The sequence below is a fragment of the Plecotus auritus genome, assembly GCF_963455305.1.
Source record: "Plecotus auritus genome assembly, chromosome: 5".
Lineage (NCBI taxonomy): Eukaryota > Metazoa > Chordata > Mammalia > Chiroptera > Vespertilionidae > Plecotus > Plecotus auritus.
In genome coordinates this window covers 39,082,016-39,091,084 of record NC_137776.1, presented here as the reverse complement: position 1 = coordinate 39,091,084, position 9,069 = coordinate 39,082,016, and the positions used below count along the sequence as shown (strand labels likewise).

At 47.9% G+C, this 9,069-nt stretch overlaps 1 pseudogene across 1 annotated transcript; it reads left to right on the top strand.

Annotated features, from left to right (window-relative positions):
* Positions 1-6,908: 6,908 nt before the first annotated feature.
* On the top strand, positions 6,909-7,600 carry LOC308248899 (PDZ and LIM domain protein 7-like; annotated as a pseudogene). The gene has a single exon. The product of its transcript is annotated as a PDZ and LIM domain protein 7-like (transcript).
* Positions 7,601-9,069: the final 1,469 nt, after the last annotated feature.

The window sequence follows — 9,069 nt, the reverse complement described above, 5'->3', positions numbered from 1 at the left end:
GATTGATGTTTCTCTCTCATCGATGTTTCTAATTCTCTACCCCTGTCTCTTCCTCTCTGTAAAAAATAAAATAAAATAAAAAATCAATAAAATATATTTTTAAAAAAAAGAGGAAGAAGAAAAAGGTAAAGATAAAAATTATGAACAACAAAATGACATCAAATACATACCTACCAACAAGTGAATCTAAAAATCAAGTGAATAAAAAATCTGAAGAACAGAATGGACTGGTGAATATAAGAGAATCAGGGACATAGAAAGGGAGTGGGCTGACAATTTTCAGGGGTAAGGGGGTGTGAGGGGTGCGGGAAGAGACTGGACAAAAAGCTTACACCTATGGATGAAGACAGTGGCGGGGGGTAAGGGCATGGGGTGGGGTGGGGAATCAGGTGGAGGGAAGCTATGGGGGGAAAAAAAGAGGAACACCTGTAATAATCTGAACAATAAAGATTTATTTAAAAAAAAATGTCTAAAGGCCAACGTGCCTCTGAAGTTGAAAGAAGATGGTGGCGACGACAGAATATGTCTAAAGAACAGTCATCAACAAGTACCACTAATACTGGTTGGAACTGCCTTGAGAAAGGGCAAATAGCAATATTAAAATATTTCCTCTAATTCCCTATTAATGTGCATGAATTTTGTACACCGGGCCACTAGTAGAAAACAAAGCACATTAAGTACATACGTCGAAATGATGGAACTTTTTTTTTTTATAAATAAATGGGACATGGCAACGTAACCACAAAATGATCTACGTTGAGTCCGAAGTAACCCGAGGACTGTCTATACTCCCGTCCCCCTCTGCTACAGGTATCTAATACCTCTCCACCAAGGCCATTATGCTCCTGCTCGGTAACCTGAATGTCGATCTCTAGGCTTCCCCCAGCCACCTCCTCAGGAGAGAATGTTTCCAGGCTCTCCGTGAGAGGGGGTGCCTCCCCATAACCCAGACTCGAAATCAGGATCCCAGTAGGAACACCGGCACCCAGGGTGAAGTACACGCGCACTCCCCCCTCCTTCAGAATAACATAGGGGGGCGGTGGGGGCAGAATGGGGCCCAACCCCCCTCATGTCAGCCAGCACCTGTGCCGCCTCCGTTTCCTCCCAGAGCCTTGGACGCTGCTCCGGTGGAGGCAGGGGCAGTCGCATGAGTGGTGGTGGCGGCGGTGGCGGCGCATTGTCTTGAGTGGGCTACGAGCTGCTCAGGTGGCAGGCCTTGGCAGGAGGCCCCTCATCCGGGTGGTCCATGGTGACTGCACTCAGAGCACCACACTCGCCCCTTCCCTCTCAGCCAGGCCGCTGCAGCCTGTCACACCTGAAGAGGAGCCGCTGTGCCTGAATGCAACCAGCTCCGCTCTCCGTTCCCTCCCATGGAGCCTGTCCTATTTCCTCCGTGCCAAGTGCTCAGGTCCGGCCCTCCCTGACGTCAAGGACCTATTCTGCCTTGTCATTGGCTGCCAGCTGCAGGGGCAGCACTTGTGTTTCCAAGACCACTGCCCTTCCCCCCCAGGCCTCGCTGTGCAGAGCAGCCGCCAGGCCCCACCTCCACAGCGCGTGCAGCCACGGGACCTCCAGGCCTCGTCCTGTGGAGCTGCTGCCAGGCCCTGCCCACCCGCGTGCGCCTGCTGCGCATGCAGCCTCCTTGTGACGGTGTGAGGGCATCACAGCGTGAGGGCGTGACGATCACCTAGGCTATTATTAGTATGACTAGAGGCCTGATGCACAAAATTTGTGCAAGGGTAGGTTTTTCTTCCTCCAGCTGCCAGCTTTGCAGCCCTGGCTTCACAGCCCTATCCCCGTCCCCCACCCACACCTGCCTTGGCCTGGTGCTGCCCGCATCCGCTGCCACACACCCCCGGTTCTGTGGAACCCCCTGATAGATCGCCCTGCAGAGGGTGGCCTGGGCCTCCCTCTGTGGGGCAATCATGGGGCAATGGCAGGGCCTCCCGACCAATTGCATCACACCCGCCTTGGCTGGCCTGGCGCCAGTGTGTGTCACAGTGTGGCTGTCCAGACGTTCGGCTGTTCGGCCATTCAGTTGATTTGCATACTGTGCTTTTATTATAGATGCACATTTCTTCTAATGATTTGAGGAGATAAAAAATTTACCTATCAGGGTCTATTACTACACCTCTTCTGTTCCATTAATGTGTCTCTATGAAAGTAGTGAACTCCCAAATGCTGTCCAGAAGAGGTGATCACAAAAAGTGGTCCCACTGGAACACGGAACACTCTCCCCAGGAAAACAGCCCTGAGGGAATGCTGACTTGAAAATAGCCTGGAGAAAGTGCTCACAGAACTCCAGCTGGCTGAAGTGCGCCCCTTAGCCCAGGCAGGCACCCCCTCCACCTCTCACACACTGCCTACACCAGGATGGAGAAATGCAGCCAGGTCTCACCTCCCTGTTACCGCAGGTGCCAGCGCCCATTAGCTGCTGGGCTAGAATCAGGATAAACAATTCGTCTCAAGGTCTCTACTGGCCCTTCATGTTCCCTGGCCTCTTTCCTCATAATCCTCTTGCTCATCAAATCTGGACTAAAGCAGGGATGGAAAATTCAGCTCCAGATCTTTCTCCTTTTGTCAGGCAACTGTTTTAACTGCACAAGGTGGCTAGAGCTAGGATGCAGAATTCTGCTCAAGGTCTTTCCTGGCCAGTTGTCCCAAGAACCACTGGTCTTCACACCCTGGCTGAAGCAGGGAGGGAGAATTTGCCCACAGGTCTTTCTTGCAGGTTGACCCATGACCCCATCAAAAGCTGTGTGGAGCCCACATAGGTCAGTGGTTACTATCAGCCTGAAGGGTCACAGGTTCGATTCCTGGTCAGGGGCATGGGCCTGGGTTGCAGGTTTGGCACGTGCGGGAGGCAACCAATCTATGTGTCTCTCCCACATTGATGTTTCTCTCCCTCTCTCTCTCTCACTCTCCGCCCCCCTCCCTTCAAGAGAGAAATTGAAAAAGTATCCTCAGGTGAGGATTAATAACGTCAACAAAAATCTGTGAGGAGAGGGGATAAATAATTTGTCTCCAGTTCTCTCCTTGCCCCTTAGTCCAGCACCTGCTCTGCCCCTCACATACCAGCTCAAGTCAGAATGGAAATTTGCCCCCAGATCTATGTTCTCCAGATGCCTCTCTTCTCCTCTGCTTAGAATCGGGATAGAAAATCCGCCTCCAGCTCTCTCCTCATTGCTTACCCCAGGGCCTCTGTGCAGCTCACATAGCAGACAACAGATATGTGGGTGCTAAGAAAAAAGATACCTGCTATAAAGGGCTCCTGGTGGATAACTGGGCTCAGATTTTTTTAAAAAAATATATTTTATTGATTTTACAGAGAGAGGAAGGGAGAGAGAGAGAGAGTTAGAAACATAGATGAGAGAGAAACATCAATCAGCTGCCTCCTGCACACCGCCTACTGGGGATGTGCCCGCAACTAAGGTACATGCCCTTGACTGGAATCGAACCTGGGACCTTTCAGTCCGCAGGCCGACGCTCTATCCACTGAGCCAAACCAGTCAGGGCTGGGCTCAGATTTTTAAAAAACAGACCCTCATGTTCATTTCTACACGGGGACTTCTCATACAAATCTCAGTTCAGGGAGTGACCTGCAAACTTCCACATAGAACTGACTGATAAAGACCTCTAGACTGAGCAAAGAAGAAATGGCAGGGCCAGACTGGAGCACATGGATTAGAGCATATTTTTTCACTCCACATTCTTCTGAAAGAGAAAAGTTTACCTTCTCCCTTCCTCCTCTCTCTCTCATTTTTGTTTTTTGGATTCCTAGAAATTTTTTGTTCTTCAGTGTGTTCCAATCCATTGTAACCAGGTTGTTTTGATATTTAAATTCCTCAAAGTGGGAGCCCCTCAATGCCTCCATCAGTCTTTATGCATCTTGTTTTCTGGTACGTTAACTCTCCTTGTACCTCCTCTCACCCAAACCTTTATCAGTTCTTTCTCCAAAGAGCTATTTGTTCCTTTTACTGGGAAATTACATTAGGAACCAAGAATTGTCTGATTCTCTGGCATAGGGGAGAAATCATTCTACTTATATGTATTCTTCATTTGTCATTTACTTGCCAGCCTTCTTTTCTGATGTTTTATAGTATCCAAGGAAAGGTCACATGTCTGGCCTTTCTGAATAGCATGTTTTTAATAAGGCTGTTATACTATTTGAGTATGCAGTTAGCCCAAGAATATTGTGGGACAGGGCTGGGCTAGTAAATACAGCTTTAAAAAATTGTATATGTTTGTTATTTATTTCACACCGTATTTCTGTGGGTCGGGACCTGGGTGTCTCTGGTTCAGGGTTTCCTCAGAGGCTGCAGCCCAGCTGTGTGCCAGTCTGAGGTCACTTCTGAAAGCTCACTGTTCCCTTCAGAACTCACCGTCTGGTTGCCGGAAGCTCAGTCCCTCACCACGTGGGACTCGGACTTGACAGGCTTCTTGAACGTCCTCGTGACAAGACAGCTTGCCATCCCAGAGGCAGTGCCACAGGGAATCCAAGACATAAGTCTCGGCTTCTTGACACCTAACTTCAGAAGTGGCATCCATCACTTTGCCACATTCCATTCATAAGGCGTGAATCACCGGGCGGCCCACATGTAAGGGAGGGTCACACAGGACATGGGCATCAGGAGGTGGTCACCAGAATCATCTCAAAGGCTGACTACCACACACGTTTTAAAAGAAGCTTGTTCATTTCAAAGAAAATTCTGGCATAGTAATTCAGATTGCATTGAATTTATAGTCGAGATTTTTAAAGTTTTCAGTTTGTATTTTTTGTTTTGTTTATTTTTAATCCTTACCCGAGGATATGTTGAGAGAGAGAGAGACATCAATCGGTTGCCTCCTGTGCGTGCCCCAACTGGGATGGAACCTACAGCCTTTTGGTGTATGGGATGATGCTCCAACCAACTGAGCCGCCTAGCCAGGGCCAATTGGTTTTCATAATAATGATCTGTACCCTTACTAATTTTAAGAATTTTTAATTGTATTTTCTATGTACACAATCACATCAGTGAGAAATGCTATGTTTCTTTTCAAATCCTCATACATTTTTTTCTTACCTATGACACAATTAATAAACATGCGTTAACTAATTTACCATTAAAATGTTTGCTGCAGGAATTCACATACACTCTTTATCAAGTTACAAAAGTTCCCTTTTGTTTCTACAGTTTGCTAAACGTTTTTACAGTAAATGGAGTTTGCATTATCAGTGCCTTTTCCGCATCTATTGACATGGATTTTCTCCTTTCGTGCTGTTAAACCACGCTTTTATCCCTGGGAAAACCCCTCTGCGTTGTGATGCGTTACCTTTGTATATAATTCGGTCAATTTCTGATTTAGAATTTTTTTATTGCTATCATCAGAGGGAAAGGGCTGCCGTTTTCCTTTATTTAAAAGCCTTTGTCATGTTTTGATTTCAAGGTTATTCCAGACTCAAGTTGGTTGAAATAATATAATTAACAGTAGAAATCACTGAACTAGAAAATAGATAATGCCAGAGGTTAAAAAGAAGTTCTTATAGTTATTATTTCTTCCTTTCTTCTTTTTCTGGCCCTATTCCCTGTTCTTTTTCTAGATTCTTGAGACGGAAACGTAGATGACTGCTTTTCAGTCTTATCACCTAAATGCATTTACCTAAGGAATAAACTCCCCTGTAAGCACTCATTTAGCTGCATCCCACGAGTTTTGATGTGTCCTGTGTCATTCCTCTGAAGTAGTTACCATGACAAAGCTTAATAGGATTAAATTTTTTTTTTAAGTCGTGATGCTAATTTGTCCATGGTCAGGGCTTAGGAGTGTCGAAAGGGCACAGGAGCTACACTGGGTTGGCCAAATCTGGGACAATTTAGGCAAAATAATAATAATCGTATTGGACTAGGATAAACACCCGTGAGCCCATATTGATATAAAATTTTTTGAAAAAAATAAGTAAATGGGAGAGAAGGGACAGCCCGTTCCAACAAAACAATTCCAATTAATAAATCTAAAAGGGGGTAAGGAAGGACGGAGAGGATGAAGGGGTCAAATGCATGATGATGGAAGGAGACGGGACTGTGGGAGTGAGCACACAGTGCAATATTTAGATGATGTGTTATAGAATTGTACCCTGACACTTACTTGTCACTAAACAATGTCATCCCAATAAGTTTAATTTAAAAATAACTGTTAAGAGAGTCATAGAAAATCAACATGCCACAGTAATAATTCTTGCAGGAAGAGCTCCATAAGGATGCTAAATGCCTGGAGAAATGGGTATTTGCATCTCCATCGGGGGAAAATAGTCATTACAGTGGAGCCGAAAGGTAATCAAGGTCGACATCACCGTCAAGGAGATGGATTGACCTTCGGTAGCCCTAATGTTATGACCTGAGAAGGACAAACATCGAGTCTAGGTTCTTGGGGAGGGCAAGTATTGCGCCCATCTAATCTTGAGAAAACATCACACAAACCCAATTAACAAACATTCTTCAAGATGCCTGACCTGTACCCCCCAAAGCATCAAAGTCGTAAGGCCCGGGAAGGACGGGAGCGTCCCAGATGGCGCGGACTGAGGAGACAGGACTGGGCAGTGTGGGACCCGGTTGGATCCTGGACAGAGAAGGGTGTCAGTGAGAAACTGGTGAAGCTGAATAAAGACTGTGGCTGAGTTGAGAGCGTTAAGCAGTGTTAACTCTTCAGCTTTGATACGCTGGTGACACGAGATGGCGGAACTGGGGGTGCTGGTGATGTGAGATGTTGGCACCGAGGTTCCTGGTGAAAAGCTGTGAGAACCTCTCTTCTCTTTGGCTTATCTGATGTAAATCTAAAATCACTTCAGCAGAACACGGTGGCTGATCCCAAGGCGGCTCCTTGGAGCCTGCCCTCGAGCAGTGCCCCGACAGGGCAGAACAGGGGCAGGCACCATGGATTCCTTCAAGGTGGTGCTGGAGGGACCAGCCCCTTGGGGCTTTCGGCTGCAAGGGGCAAGGACTTCAATGTGCCCCGCTCCATCTCGCAGCTCACGCCTGAGACAAAGCTGCACAGGCTGGGGTAGCTGTTGGCGACTGGGTGCTGAGTATTGATGGTGAGAATGCTGGACGCCTTACGCACACTGAAGCCCAAAACAAGATCCAAGCCTGTGGGGAGCGCCTCAGCCTAGGTCTTAGCATGGTCCAACTGGCTCAGAGCAAACGTCGGAAGGCCGTGGCCCCTGCCTCGGACCCCCCCGGGTACACTTTTGCACCCAGCACTTCCCTCAACAAGACAGCGCGGCTTTTCGGGGCGCCCCTGCTGGCTGACAGCACCCCACAGCCGAATGGACAGCCGCTCAGACCGCTGGTTCCAGACATTAGCAAGCAGCGGCTGATGGAAGTCACGGAAGATTGGTGGCCACTGGGCCAATCCCGTTCCTTCCGCATCCTTGCCCACTTCACGGGCACCGAGTTCATGCAAGACCCGGATGAGGAGCACCTGAAGAAGTCAAGGGAAAAGTATGTGCTGGAGCTGCAGAGCCCACGCTACACCCGCCTCCAGGACTGGCACCACCAGCGCTCTGCCCACGTGCTCAACGTGCAGTCGTAGCCCGGCGCTGGCTGGCCAGCTGTCCTCTCTGCCTCTCTCTTCCTCCTGCCCAGGCTCCCCTGGTGCCTCCAGCTTTTGCCTACCTGGCCCACCTCTTTTCTGCTCCTGTACTGAGCCTCCTGCTGGCCTGGCCTGGCTGCCCGCCTGGCACAGGGCCCGGCTTCATCTGCCACTGCCTTCCCTCTTTGCCCTCTGGTACCACTGTCTACCAGGTCTGTGCTGGGTTGGGCATGGAAATAAACACTCAGTCCTCCTTTCAAAAAATAAAAAATAAAGTCACTTCAAATAGCGAGTTTAAAAAGTATCACAATATAATGGAACACGGATTATAAAATACCAAAATGTTCACAAAAAATTTTTCATAGCTTAAGTAGTAGGAATTAAATAATACATGTCATACTTTTACAAACTGAAATTTAGGGACTTTAGGAAAATCTGTTTGGCTATACAGACTATTTCAGGCACCGCCTAAACTAGAACACACTGGTGGTGGGTCCTGCTGCGCCCTTCACACCCCGACTTTACAATCTGAACCCAGAACTGAGAGCCAGGGGGGTCTTCCCATTCCAGACCAGGGACGCTGGGGCAGAGCCCTGGAGAAGATGGCACTGGGCCTCTGGGTTTGGTTTGTTGTTTTTCTGATCCGTCAGGAGAGGCCTGTGGATGCCCGGGCCCCACGCACAGCCTCCTTTGGCCAACAGACAGACTGAATCTCGTATTCAGCGTCACATTTGGAGACCGAGACATTGTGCACATTGGACTCAGCTGAAGAGGAGAAAACGGGGCTCGTTGCTGAGAAGCTGGGCCAGGAAACTCCGCAGAATTCCGGGGAGGATTTCACAGAGAGCTCTTCATCCCTGTTTGCGGAGCCAGGCTCCAGGAATCTCACCTACCCAAAACAGCTTTCAGTGTCCAAAAATTAGTTTCCGTGACAAAAAACACACAAAACAATCGGTTCAACCAGGCATCTGTTACATTTCAGTTCACTGGGTGCTTTGAGAATGAAAGGAATTTAAAAACATAAACAGCAGTTTATTAGTGTTTGTGTCTTACCCTCTCTGCTTGCATATAACATTTGTCAGAATAAACACTAAAAGGAAGATTAAATATATTTTTTAACACAGATGTCTGTGTTTTCAACACTCGCTGTGGGAACGTTTTGATGAGTTGTGTTCTCTCCAGAATGTTCCCTTGGCGTGCCCGGCTTTCTGAATCTCTCGCTCTCGCTCTCGCTCTCGCTCTCGCTCTCTCTCTTTGAAAGAACTTCAACCCACCCTACCTGGTTTGGCGCAGTGGGTAGAGTGTCGGCCTGTGGACTCAAGGAACCCAGGTTCAACTCCAGTCAAGGGCATGTACCGTGGTTGTGGGCACATCCCCACTAGGGGGTGTGCAGGAGGCAGCTAATTGATGTTTCTCTCTCATCAATGTTTCTAACTCTCCCTCTCCTTTCCTCTCTGTGAAAAAGTTAATAAAATATATTTTCAAAAAATAACTTCAACTCAA